The sequence below is a fragment of the Strigops habroptila genome, chromosome 4, assembly GCF_004027225.2.
Source record: "Strigops habroptila isolate Jane chromosome 4, bStrHab1.2.pri, whole genome shotgun sequence".
In the NCBI taxonomy this organism is placed as follows: domain Eukaryota; kingdom Metazoa; phylum Chordata; class Aves; order Psittaciformes; family Psittacidae; genus Strigops; species Strigops habroptila.
The window spans coordinates 60666262-60676141 of record NC_046358.1 but is presented as its reverse complement, the minus strand read 5'-3'; positions in this window follow the sequence as shown (position 1 = coordinate 60676141).

The following is a 9880-nucleotide window of genomic DNA, read 5'->3' as shown; positions in this document are numbered from 1 at the left end:
CCCAGCTGATACTTGTGGACATGGGACTGTGTTCTTATTCCCAAAACTTCAGAATCAGACTAGACTTTTAACAAGTTAGAAACCTCTTTGTAGCTTCTTTCTTGTTGAGAGATTGGGGAATTCCCTTGTTGGGATAGCTTCAATTCACTTTTGCCCTACTTGTAAAAAGCATTCTGAAGTTCTTGGAGGTTACTATTCTGTAAGACCAAAATAAGTGAGTTGTGAGAGATCACTGTTAATATCCAAAATACAGAGTTACAATGAAGCTATGGAATTAAAAGCTTGCAAAAATGTAGCTAACAATTTCAAATTTGTTAATGTGCATCTTGAGCTATAGAGCACACTTTTCTATAGATTTTTCCTAGGACTCAAAAAGGACTAATTTAATGGACTGAGAGGAGCACTTTCAAGGAAAGGGATTTCACAGGGCTTGTAAGAGTTCAGAGATTCCTTAATGTTACTAGTGATGTAGTACTAGCAAGTAGATCTGGCAAAGTCATGTTTTAAATGAACTACACAAATTGTACAGAGCCCTATTTAATGACTTGAAATTTGGTTTGTGTCTACAAATCATTTGCTAATGACTCCATGCAACGCCAGCAAAGAATCTTGTCCTTCCATAACAGAAAACCTTAAGATGGTTAAAGTGCTGAACATGGATGGTGTAGCGTTTTGGGCAGTAAACTGCACCTTCTGTAGGGTGTAACACTTCAAATTTACTCTAAGAATCAGCACTTTAGATACCCAAAATAACATAAACTTACCTCTCCTTATAAAGGGAGAAAATTCCATTGAATGGCAGCTGTTTGGGTTGAGTTTGTTTTCCTTCGTTCATACACTGACTCCTGGCCCAAGACGCTTTTGCCTTGTGTCTTGTCTCTTTTTAGAGCTTCTGATTCATCAGGGCTGGCATAGGAAAAATCAACACGATGAAGACTGTGGTGATGTGTGAATTCAGAACTGTTACCAGATTTCCAAATTCTACATGCAGTTTCCTTTGAAAATGCAGTTGCTATTAGAATACAGGAAACAGCAAATAGAAGCATCCTTACGTGGGGGGAGGAGGAGGAGATAGATTCTGAGGAGCAAAGCAGCAGGAAGTTTAATCTGTGTACAGGTGCAAATCATCAGTGTTTTGACTTCTGGGCCTTCTTTCAAGGGCCAGGAGGAAAGGCAGTGGATCTTAAGGGAATTAACAGAGATATACTATGACAGCTGAAAACAGAAGTGTCTAAACAAAACACTGGGGAAAATTACATAGTACTTAAACTCTGTTTCTCTCAGAACAGGTTTAAACATGTCACACTTAAAGCTGTTAGCCATTGTCTTGAATCATTTCCCAGAACTTAGCCTTTTTGGCATCATATATGATTATAGCATGCAGCTCTTCATAACTTCGGACACATTAGAGCAAATAACTGAAGGGCAGAAAAGTGGTCTCTGGCTCTGTCACCTGAAAAAAGGAATCACTTAACCTGTTTTTAATTCAGTGAAATAAGAAAGCTTACTATTTATCAAACCCTCCAATGAACAGTATTATAAACATTACGTATTTCTAGTATTTTGGGGGGATTTTCGTTGGGATTTTTGTGAATTTTTTAGAACAGCAAAACTGAAGTACCAAATGGAAGTGCACTTCCTCACCATAGTTCATGAACATGCATTTGATTCTGGGGCTCTCAAAGTCTATGGCAAACTCTTTATTGCCTTCAGCTGAACTGGGATTGGAACCAAAAACAAAATAACTGATCACTTTGGGTAATAAAAAAGTGTAATGCTTTGCCAAAGTATTTACCACAGAGCTATTGCCAAACCTGATTTGGAGTATTCTATTGTTTTAGTGATGCCTACGGATACTAACTAGAATATTTTGAGGCTGATCTGCCCTTAAGAAGTACATTTGAAATTTGGAAAGTGCAGGAAAATTCCTTTTCTTTTCCTCACATTACCAGCTGTAAGTTGCATTAATTACCTGAAGGTTATTAGCAACACTGATTAATTAGGTCAACAACAGTACAGGTTCATTTAAAGCTTAAAAACAACCAACCAAAATAACAAAACCAACAAAAAAAAAACTCAACAAATTTCTATCCACAATCTCGTCTGCCAACAAAATTGTTATTGCTGCTATCCTCACTTGTTCCATGTGGGGTAGAGAACAGGAAGGAAACCTCAGGTTTAAAAAACATCTTTCAAACACCTCAATATACCATAAATGTCTTTCAATTAATTCCTATCAGATACAAATTTATCTTTTGTCATTTTCGCAGTCAAGAACTGGGATGTACTTTCCTCTCAGAAATCTTAAGCACATCTTCCCAAATACCCCATTCTATTCAGGTGGTAACTTTGGACTCTTTCCAGTCATTTCTGACCTGTGTAAGCAGTTTAAACAGTTCTTGTTACTTCATCTTATGAACATACTTCCTTCTATTCATCTGACAGAGCCTTTTGAATGCACTGGTCACTGGTTATATTTTAATTGTAACTTTGACATTAAGTGCTATCATTTTGTTGGGTGAGGGATAGCAATATTGGTCTCCATGTTTAATTTTGTAAAACAATTTCCAAATAAACATTTATGCAGGTTAATCATAGCAAAAGAGAAAATGCCTATTTAGCTTGTGATAAAAAAGGCTGACAACCCCTTTTTTTTTTTTTTTTTAAATGAAGTTGGTAACAGCATGCCCTCTTCTTAAAGGAGGCTTACATGAAAGGCGGGGACAGACTTTTTTAACAGGGCCTGTAGCAATAGGACAAGGGGTATTGGTTTTAAACTGAAAGAGGGGAGATTCACACTGGATATAAGGAGGACAAACAAGCCAACTTGACTTCTGCAGAGAGGCAGGAGGGATACATGAGGGCAGCCAAGTAGAACAAATACTGCAGTACAGTGACTTACACTAGATTAAGCCACTCTTGCTTTGCCCACTGGAAGACAATAGTCAGATTTGTGCTTTTTCTCCCAAGCACATGAGATGAGCTGAGCCAGTTGGTTAAAACTCCCCAAAGAATACCAGAACCTCCTCCTATATTTGAACATCAAGTGAAGCTTTTCAATCAGTCAGCTGAACTGAGGCTTGGAATACAGCTGGTGTACTTCATTCTCATTAAAAGTCTTGGGAAAAATAGGGTCCCAGTTCTTTGTAAAATGTCACCTGTTTATAGTATTATGACTTTAGCTATACAGTGCCCAGCTACAAAAAACCCCAATGAGTTTGTATTAACTGGATTTCAACAATTCTGGAAATTAGGTGGAAGTTGAGCAAATTTACAGCATTCTGACACTACTTACATTAAAAAAAAAAAAAAAAAGCTAACCACAGCTCAAATTAATAAAATTTCCCATCTAATTTTTAACCTCTGTGCCCACTGAATAAAAAGCCAGCCCACTCTCTTTGAAATGTCAAAAACAATTACTGCAAAACTGCCCCAATTTAGCAAAATACTGAAATATCAGCAGAAGATGAGCTCCAGCTGGGAACTGCAGGTCCTGTGATGTACCAACAAGGGAAGGAATAGCAGTTCCATTAGTGTTTAAACTACAATTCAATTTGCTGTTCACTTTTGTGGGAGCAACCTCCCCAGATTTTCCCCAGGTTGACACCATTCCTCTATTTTACCATAAAATGCATTATCTTTCATGTAACTTTACAATGGCAACTACACTAATTGCATATATGGAAAATAACAGAAGTATCAAACGTATTTTGGCTATTTTTGAGGCAGTAAATTTTGTCTGTGCTGAAAATACATAACTACATGAATTACTTTTGCTTTACATTTAGCTTTTCATTTCCTTCTGGTTTGGGGAGGGGGTTGTGGTTTGGGTTTTTTTTCCCTCCTTCTTTTCTTATTGTTCTACCTATAATTTGCCTTTGATTTGTTTCCCTTCTCTGATTCCTTCTTCTGTGTCTATTCATAGTATGCTATCGCACACACTCGCCTATTTGCTGTTTGGTGCGTGCGTTTGTTTTCCTTTTTCTCCCCCCCCCCCGGCTATGCTTCCCAAACACTTGGTCCCCTCCCTCTCTCTGAAAACCCCTTTTCTTGCACATCTTCCTTAGTCTCTTCACAGACAGCAAGGCCTTTAGCTTATCTTTTCCCTTTGCTTTTTTTGCACAGCCCCTGTGCAAAACAAAAGGAGCCATCAGATGCAGGCATCTTGCTGCCTGCATTGTGGGAGCCTCTAGAAACCCACGCTTTAAAGGTAGCTGCCAGACTTCAAAGGATTGGGAAAAATATTTCAGTCTAGAAATTGGTATACTTAAATACAAGTTCTGAAAAGGCCTTACAACAGGTTTTAAATTTCTGATGCAGTGCCTACTTCGTTTAGGAAACAAAAACAGCTGTGATAGTTCAAGTTGTTCAGCAGCTTCTGTTTAATTTCTCTAAAGACCAGCAACTACCAAGTACTGAATACATAAACATTCAGTATTTAATGATAAATACCCAGCATGGATATGATACAAAGGAAAATATCTAGTAAAAGGTAAAATAAAACACTCCCTGTTACAAGTATGAGTTTGTTCAAGAGCAACAACGTGTTTCTTTTTCCAACGTGTCATTGCACATTTCTCCCACTTACCTTATACCAGTTCTGGTCCTTACTGGATCCCTTCGTAAATCATCAAGCAAAAACGTAGACCATTTCCTCCTGAGTGTGTGAGTTGAATCAACACAAGCACCAGTGGTGGCACCTTGGAAGCTGTGGAACCACACAACGAGAAGGAGGATTAGGAAAGTGAAGGAAACAAGGACTTCCATCTCATTGCTGCAGTAAGATTTCTACCAGCTCAGTCTCTCTTGCCACCTCAGGAGAAGTGCCATGGTTTCGTAGATCAACTTTAGTTCCAACAGAATGAATTCTGAAGATTTTGCTTCATTTGTTTGTACATACACTTAAGCTTTTCATCAAATAAATGCACAGGGTAGTATATGTAAAGAAATGCAAAGAAAGAGACTATTTGCTGTGAGCCTCCAGGATCAACTGTGTTCTTTGAAAGGCAGCACTTTCTTCCCTACTTACACATTTCTCAATGTCTAGCTTTATGTTTGAAGAGGCCACGTGCCAAATTAAATGCAAAATCTAATCGGTCAAGCAACTGCAACCTTCTGCTTTGGCCAGAATCACAATTAGAACACCACCACAAAAAAAACCAAACCAGCCAGTGATTAGTAATAGGCCTAACCAAAACTCATGTTGTTACTGCATAATATCTGATCTACTTACCCACTGCTGCTCACAAAAGATGCCACAGCCTAGTGGCACACATACACAACCTGCCCAGAAGCGCTGCATCCACCATCTCTAAGTGGATGCTTCCTGTTAAGCAGTGTTCAACAGAGAAAGATCCCGCTGACACTTAATTTTGTGCTCTTCTTAGAATTTGTTAGTGTATAAGACCCGGCTCAGCTTTGGCCTGAACTTCTTCAAACTTCATCTGACCAGACAAGTTCAAGTTACTTGAATCTTTGAAACATTAGTTTTCAAAAAAGTAAAAAAATGTCCTCAAGTCTCTGAAACACTGTTTTCAAACAACTGTGAAGATAAATTCAGCACAAAAGCTGTTAAGCACTTCTAGAGGTTCTGTTGACAAAATGGTTAGCCACTGAAAGCCAACCACTAAGATATTTGTGTATGTTATCAAACTATTTATGATACCATGAGAGTTCCAAAATAAAGTACTATTATGAACTGAAATACAATCCTTTTCGTACACTTCCAACAACCCAGTTGTAATCTCTTGTTAACTCTTGCAGTGTTAACTGCATGCTGTGCCTTTACTTTCTTCAATCAACAACAGCTCAAGCTGCTGATCCAGCATGTGCATCTGACTATTCTTCCAGGATTCTTTTGTGCCCTGAAGCACACCAAGAATTTTGCTGTAAAACCAAGTTTACAGATTTAGCTGAAAGCCTATTACTGCAAGAAAAAAACATATTTTGGCACTTCAACATGACGGAAGAGCCAGGAAAAGACCAAAACTAGGCATCACCTCTTATGGAAAGGCAGAGGACAGGAGCAATGCCCTCTGTGGAAGAAGAGGGCATATGGGGATAGAGAGACATTGGCAAAGCCTTGTAGAGCCAGGTTTGTTGTATCTGCAGTAAAAACGGCGCCAAAAGCACAGGCAGCAACTGCTGGCCCTGTGAAGAATGAGCCCACCAGTAACACCTGCAGCCACATGCACAAGGACCCTTAGTGATGCTATCCTGGTATTCTAGCATCTGTGGTACTGTTGGAGCTGTAACATACCACGTAGCTCTCTGCTTGACCAGTCTTATACATATACAACATACAAAATACTCGATCACACTTAACTCAAACACAGGCTGACATTTTTCTGTTAGTATCAGTAATAAGGCTGCAAACTAAGCAACAAAGAAGTTACTAAATGAATAAATCAATTACAAATAAATAAATCAATGCTAAGCATGAATTTGAGCAGCAGTCTGGCCCTGGATTTGTGATTGATATCTTGGTTTTAATTATGATCAAATTGCAGAAAACTGCCAACTACCCATTAGTTTGACTCTGCATTTCATTTGGCATATGGTCACTTTAAACATAAAACTAGACTGCATCAAGCAATGTTGCCATTCAGCATTGTGCAACATTAAATTATTTAAACAGAAAGAGGAAAATAGGAAAGTTTCCCTAAGGGGCAGCATATATTAGCTAAGACAGTTCTGCATCAGAGCTGGCTTGATTCTGGCTGAAATGGCGTATGGGCAGAGAAGCCTGTTACTGCCCGCAGAGATAAATCCTCAGGCACTTCTAGGTTCGAGAGCTTTCTATACTGAATATACCACAAGCCAAGTAAACATCTCACCATCAAAAATAAAAGTTTCCTACTCTTTCCTGTCATCTCCTTCCCTTCCCAGCTGCTTCTAGCTGCACACTGCTGCTGTTTGCCCTGAGCCAGCACTCATTTGATGCAAAGCAAGCTGACTCAGCTTAGCGAACTTACAGAAAAACAACCTCTGGCAAAAAAGTAAGTGTTCTTTTGCCAGTGAATTTACAGCTCACCTTGTGGCACAGCCCATTGGTAGGAGATGGAGAGTGGAGCAGGGAAGGAAGGGAGAGTAAGGCCTTCTCCTTTGGGTGTCAGCAAGCAGCTGAGGCAGCACAGCCCTGTTCCACACCACACCTGTAGGCAGCAGCCCATGCTGCAGTTTGAAGATCACTCCTTGGACCTCAGGCAGACGATTCCCATTAAATCATTACCTTAAGTACTTAAATTCATCTCCTAACCAACACGTGACATTTTTGACTCTGTAAAGGATTTGCTATGTTATTTTTCCAATTTTCCATTTAGGGAAAGAAATGAGCAACAAAAATTCAGTACTGCCCCAGGCTGGTATGCTGCACAGATTGTATTACAGTGCTGTAATTTAAGATTTTGCTCTTAAATAGAGTGAAAAATTGCATTAGCTTATGTTTCAGCAGAATGTATTTATTATATTAAATTCCTGACTTGAGAGATAAGCTTTACTGGCTATAGGCACTCAGTTATGAACTACAGTTCAGAAGGTGTTAAAATCCAACAAAACTCAGTTCCTATACAGGACATAACAGCTGGATTTGAAACAAAAGCATTTTTTACTAATACGAGAATCAAAGTATTTTCAATATTCAGAATCATGAACATGCCTGACTTCTAAATACACATCTTAATATGTACACTTTAATCTACACATTAAAATAACATATGTAATTAACAGAATCTATCAAAGGACTTTTTTCTGTCAGGTCTTTCAGAAAAGCCGTTTATAAGTATCATGGATACCAGGAAACTGTAAAAGCACTTACTCTAAACAGCCTCTTTTGTTGTCTTAGCGGAGAGTTACAAAACATCTTTTGGTTACAAACAGGTAAAATGCACAAACTTCGAGGTAACTTTCCTAAACGTAGGATGCAAACAAGCAGCAGGGATCAGCTTAAGGAGAACACTGTGTAAGTCTCAGCAGCTAGTTATCGGGACAAGTAGATTTATCTCATACACAGGAAAAGCAAACCACTGGATAAACTGACTTATCTGGTGTTTATGGACATTTGTGATTACGTTTTCAGTCTACTCCACCTCTATTAAAGCCATGTAAAAGAAATCAAACTTAACAGCTGTCGTAATTTCTATTTCACTCAACTTTGCTATTTGATTACAAGAAGGAGGATCTACTCCAACCATGTTCAGGTAAACACTGTGTCCGTGGTATGGTGACAATTAGTTCATTTAGCAGTCTAAACTAATTGTCTACGTTTCCCTGCCTGTAAATCTCGACTGGCGCTTGTTGTTTCTACAGCCATGTATCTGAGAGTACCAGCACCTTCCCTTCTCTTTAGAGAAATATCCTGTAATGAGAACACACAACATTATGGTACTCTTTAAAGTTCGTGTTGCCATTACTTGAGAAAAACGTCAAACAAAACACTAGCAGTTTTACAATTTATTAACACGTCATTCCAAAATTGTGGCAAGACACTTTGAAGGTAATTCCACACCAACAGGCTCGCTCTAGATAACCAAACACTACAGCTAGGTGGAAAAGGCACTTTGTATCGCTTAGCTCCATGTATCACCCTTCCCTCAGGCCCTCTTGAGGGACACAATGCACTCTAAGTGTAATATTATAATGGAGATTAGCAGAGATCCTGCAGGGAAATCGAAAACTGTAGGTCCTTCCCCGCTGGAAATGCTACTTTCAATAGTAAGTGCTTTGTCATTAGCATAAAACTGGAGTCATTTTCTGTCATCAAGCCTCGTTCAAATGTAAAACAGTAACCTTCGTGTTTCCAGGGAAAGACGGTCTCCCACCCCCCACATACTATCCTCCAGCTTCAAGCAATACAGGTGCTAACTTACGCAAACACAGGGAAAACTCACTCTGCTGGTTTCTGGATTTGGTACGCTGCTGCTTTTCCCTCCTCCCTCCTTCCTCCCGGCCTCTGGGTGACTTCGCTCAGTCTCTTCGGTGCTGATGACTTTCACGCTTACCTTTCCCTCCTGATCTATGGCTGCATTTCTTCCTATAGCTGACTTTGCGGCTTCTTGAAACTAGGCATGAGAAAAGCAGAACCTCAGTTTTTCCTCCTGAAGTCTCTTACTTTCCTGCTTTCTTATTTAATATTGATCACTTTTTCTTTTTCATTCGAATGTTGAGATTTATTTACTTTTAGCATCTAATTTGTTTGGCTGTAGCCAAGTTTCCAAACTCTGCACTTCACTATTTCATTTCATAGTGAAGAGCTATGAAATGAAAATTCAGTGAAATGAAAAATTCATTTCACTCTGTGGTTTGATATTGCCCGAAGTACTACAAACTGAAGCTTCAAAAGACTTACTCATTAGCATACACCTTCCTCTTCTGAGCACTGCCTTCAGGTACAGTCGCCCTCTTTTCAAGCGCATACTCCTCATCTTTACCTCATAGGCACATTCCTCCTGTTCACCTCTGCCTTTGTACCTTCAGCCTGTGGGGAAAGCAAGACACCACAGTTCACCCACCATCTCCCTGTCCAACACGGATGTCTCCTTTGCTCCTACCCTGTTGTGCACAGCTAGTACTCATTTCCCTTATACTTTGCTTTAACAAATACACAGCCAGAGACATAGGAACTTACTGTCTGTGCTCCAGGTGGCTTAGACTGCTCTAAATACTTAAACATTCTTTCTGTCAGTTCTTCCTTCTGGTTGACTTTTAAGCCTATTCAGGCTGCGGGCCTGCAATGACGTATTGATGGGGAATGCCGAACTGTTTTCAGAAAGCTCTTATATCCACATATGTGTGTATTTCAGGCTTTTAGCTTGCAAAAAGAAAAAAAAACCAAAAACCTATAGGGCTGTGTTTTTATATTATTTAACCTCTGTAAAGCATC